A 4,606-nucleotide genomic window follows, 5' to 3' on the forward strand; every position below is an offset into this window, starting at 1 on the left:
GCTTGATTCTCAGACTCCTTCTTAGATAAATCATTCCCTAGATTGTCTCATCCTGTCCTGACAACTTCCAAATTTACATCTTTAACTGTGATCTCTTCACGGAACTCCAGACTCCTATTCCAACTGCTTGTTTGGCATTTCCTCTTGGATGTTTAATTGGCATCTTTACCTTAACACATCCAAAACAAAACTACTAATCCCTCTCCCTAAACCTGTTCCTTTCAAGCTACTGCATTTCTAAAAGACCATCCCATACTAGTTGCTCAGATCAATAACCATGGAGTAATCAGTAATGAACATTCAATTTATTAGCAAATCATGCAGGCCATGCCTTCAAAATATATGCAGAACCATTTCTCCCTACCTCCATCACTTCTAAGCCTGTCCAAGCCACTATCATTCCTCATCTGGAATATTGTAATGGCCTCTTAATTTCCCTGCTTCTACTCTTACCCACCTTCAGACCGTTCTCAACAGGACAGCCAATGCAAACTAAAAATATAAGTCAAAGAGCAAAACTCATGCAAGGTTTATGTTAGAATGGCTAAGGACAGACAGCAAAGAATTCACAGAATTTATAGTAACAGGCTTCTTGGCTTCTTTCATGTCTCATAGCTTACACGTCTTTGAATATGTGGTAAGGGGAAAAAAGTTAGATCATGTCATTCCTCTGCCCCCAAGCCCTCCAACTGTTATGCAGAGCAAATCCAAAGCCCTTATCATAGTCTACAAGGTCCTAATGTGCACCTCTCCACCCGACTCCTGATTAAAGAATTTGCTTCTAATAGCCCACTTTGGGAATACTCTTTCCGCAGATAGCCACATGCTTCAATGGCCCACTTCTGTCTCTGCCCTCCCTGTCATCTATAAAATAGTCCCACTACAATCTCCCTCTCTCCCCTTACTACTACGTTCTGCATATTTATTTATCATTGTCTCCCTTGACTTGAATGTAAACCCAATGGGGCAGAGAGTTCATTTTCTTCACTACGGTATCCGCAGCGCCTGAACAGTGAGTGACATAGTAGGCACCCAAAACATCTTTTCATATGCTGCCAATAAACCATAGCTGATCCTGGCTTTGAGGCTGAATGACCCAGATCTGTGGAAGGAAAGATGACCTCTCTGCTCAGCAACAGGAGCTGGGGGTGTAACTTCAGGGAGTCTCAGCCTGGCCACCCAGTTGCTCGGTCTCTTTCCGCCCTAAGCCAGCACCCTGCCCAGCTTCCACCCTTTCCAGGGCCCTCCTCACATTGGCTGAAGTCGCCAAGCCCTTTCATCCAATGATAGGGCAAAGCCCGGAAGGGAGGCAGGGCCAGAACGCCGGCCGACCGCGCGGGGCTGCTGAGGGGCGGGGGGACTCCAACCCGCGGGCACAGAGATGTGGAAACCTCATGAAGCCTAGAAGGGCCGGAGGGAGAGGCTGGGAGTTAGCTAGGAGTTGCTGACGCAGTTCCTTCTGCGCTTTGTTCAAGATGTGGGTCTGGCGCTTTCGGTGAGGGGTGCTCTACAGCCTGACGTGGGGGGTCGGGCCGGGTTCTGGGAGCGTGTGGGAGACGCAGGCCGGGAGGCCAGGGCTCCTCTGCGGCTGCCCACTTCTGAGATGGGCGCGGCAGCCAAAGGGTTGTTGTGGGCCTCCCCCTTCTCTCGTTCACTGCTGCCCCTTTGTCTCGAGTCTAGTCTCCGACTCCTCGTAGCTGCTCGCTTGGACCAGGCTGGCCGTGGTGACAGCACTGTGTCGTCCCCGCTCCTAAGCAGTGGGCCGTCCGGGTAACAGCGGTCGAGTCCTGCCTAGGCTCTCAGAGGACTCCAGAGCCCCTGAGTATTTGACTCACATCACCAGTCCAATATCCCTTCCGTTACCAGTGAGGAACCTGGGGCCCAGAGAGGAGAACGGAGTCTTGCCCAAGGTTACTCATTCATTCATTCATTCATTCAACAAATATTTATTGAGCACTAACCTAGTAGTGTGCTAGGTCCTGGAGTTATGGTTGTGTACGGGGCAGAACTAAATTCTGGTAGGGGAGAAATGGAACAAGCTTGAAGGGTTAGAATCAGGGTCTGGGGATCTGGAGGGGGAAACACAAAACATATTTGAGGCTTAGTAATCCTAAGAAATGGGTAAACAGAAAAAAAGAAACATTCTTTTTGTAGTGCTCTTTTAAAGCCTTGTTTCTGTCTTCCTAAAGACACTTGACTCAGCAAAGTTCTCCCTCTCATCCCCCTTGTGCAGACTTTCTGTGGAAAGCTGGATTGCAAAGAAGTTCTCCACTGCACTGTATTTTGCAGTTAGATGAGAATACGGAAGCTTTTAGATATCAATGGAGTGGGTGAAAAGGGGAGGCTGTGGTGTGATGGAATTAGGATTTCCTGGAGACACAGAAGGCTTTTTAATCACTCACTAGCTATAGGACCCTGGGCAAGTCGTTCAATCCCTGGGAACTTCATTCCCTCATCTTTACACTGGAAATGATCCTTCTTACTGCCCACAGTTCTATAGGAAGGGAAGTTACCCAAAGATGGGACACTGCCCTGAGTATCCACTTGGAGTTCAGGTCTCAGAGAACTCAGTCATTTATATCTGTTTACAGTGACTCAAGACCCTCTTAGGAACTTCTTCACTGAACTCAAGGAGGAGATCAGGCAAGATCTGTGCTGGGCAGATTCTTTGGATTGAGGCTGCTGTGCACAGGAATATGGGTGAGTCATTCCATTCTCTCCTGGGCAGGTGAGACCTAGATTGTGAAGTTGGTCTGGGCACAGGAATCCTGCTTGTGGGCACCAGGGTTGAAAGGAAGCTTTTCTCAGTGGTTATTTGTCAAATAGGAGAAAGGCACTGAAGTGGGCAGGGGGCCTCTGGACCTTGAGGAGTAGAGTTTTGTTTGAGATGGGAATAAGGGTGATGTAGTAGAACTCAAAATTGGGTGTCACGGGACTTGGATTTGAGTCCCAGTTTTCCTCTAATTTCCAAGTTTTCCTTCCGTGCATTTGGATGTAAGACTGGATAGATTGGGAGGTGCCTTCCAGCTCTGACATACTGAGAGTCTCTGAATAGTGGGACCAGGTCAGTCTCTTAGGGAATTTAGTCCCTGGGATGGCTGTGTTGAGACAGAATTACCAAGAATGCAAACACACCATTATGGTGTTTCCCAATAATATGAAGCACAACAAGGACAAACGTAGAGGAGGGATGGCAGTAGTGATGTGCGGATTTGGCTGTCAGCATCCCTAGGTGCACTCCAGGTGTTAGATAGAATCTTAAACGTGTTTAATTTACCATTTCAAATCAAACAATGCTGACTGAGCCCTCTTTGTGTCAGACACTGTGTAGTAGCTACAGGCAAATCTCATGGGATCTGCTGTCTGAGAGCGTAGAGCTTAATGTATGCGTGTGAGGAAGGACACAGACATACACACAAACAATTCCAGTATAAGGCAAACTCTATATTATAGATTTGTTGTGGCATTTTTTTGGAATACAGAAATTTTTATGTGTCAGATATATCAGCTTTTTCACATGGTGTTAGCTTTTGTTTTATGCTTGAGGCTTAGGCCTTTCCCTGAGATCAAGTAGTCCCTTGATATTTTCTTCTAATTCTTTTTTTTCTTTCAATGTTTACATTTCACTTATCCATCCCTTGAATTCATTTTCAAGTATTCCCTCTTATTCCTTACTCCATTGCACCTAATCAATAACCAAGGACCATGTAACCATTGCTTAGAGGGACTTGAACAGGCAGATGATGCTGGTGAATTAAAGGAAAACAGCCTCCAAGTAAAGCCTCTCTCTCTCTCTCTCTTTCTCTCTCTCTCTCTCTCAGTAGGACTCTACCCTTTATGTATTTGTCACAGCCTAAAATGGATGGTGGTCCTAGGATTAGAAAACTTACCTACCAGTCTCAGAGATTTGTGGGTTAGAGATCTGCAGGGCCTTATCAGTCCTCATACATTCACTGGCTATCTGAGATTTTGCTTTTCTGTACAACTGTACAGATACCCCTAGTGTCCTACTAGCCCATGACCTCATGTTTCCTTCCAAACTTCCCCAGCCAAGACCCTACTTCCTTAGTACCTAGGAATTCTTCCAGGATTTCTGAGGGAATTTCCTATTCAATCAGGCAGAAGGGAGCAAACGGGTTTCTTTTTGATCAAACTCTCCTCATTTGGCCCTCTTTGATCTCCTGTCTGGTCCTGCTTCCTCCTCAGCTCCGCCATCACCACCCTGGGCTTTCTCACAATGCATTACTGTGCATTTCTCTTTTTCCCTACCTGCCCCTTTGTGTTAGATTGTTCTTATGTTGCTATAAAGAAATACTAGCCGGGTGGGTGGCTCACGCCTGCAACCCCAGCACTTTGGGAGGCCGAGGCGGGCAGATCACCTGAGGTTGGGAGTTCGAGACCAGCCTGACCAACGTGAAGAAACCCTGTCTCTACTAAAAATACAAAAAATTAGCTGGGCGTGGTGGCGCATGCCTGTAATCCCAGCTACTTAGGAGGAGAATCACTTGAACCCAGGAGGCAGAGGTTGCGGTGAGCCAAGATCATACCATTGCACTCCAGCCTGGGCAACAAGAGCAAAACTTCTTTCCAGAAAAAAAAAGAAAAA

The sequence above is a fragment of the Macaca thibetana genome, chromosome 2 (assembly GCF_024542745.1).
Source record: "Macaca thibetana thibetana isolate TM-01 chromosome 2, ASM2454274v1, whole genome shotgun sequence".
Taxonomy (NCBI): Eukaryota; Metazoa; Chordata; class Mammalia; order Primates; family Cercopithecidae; genus Macaca; species Macaca thibetana.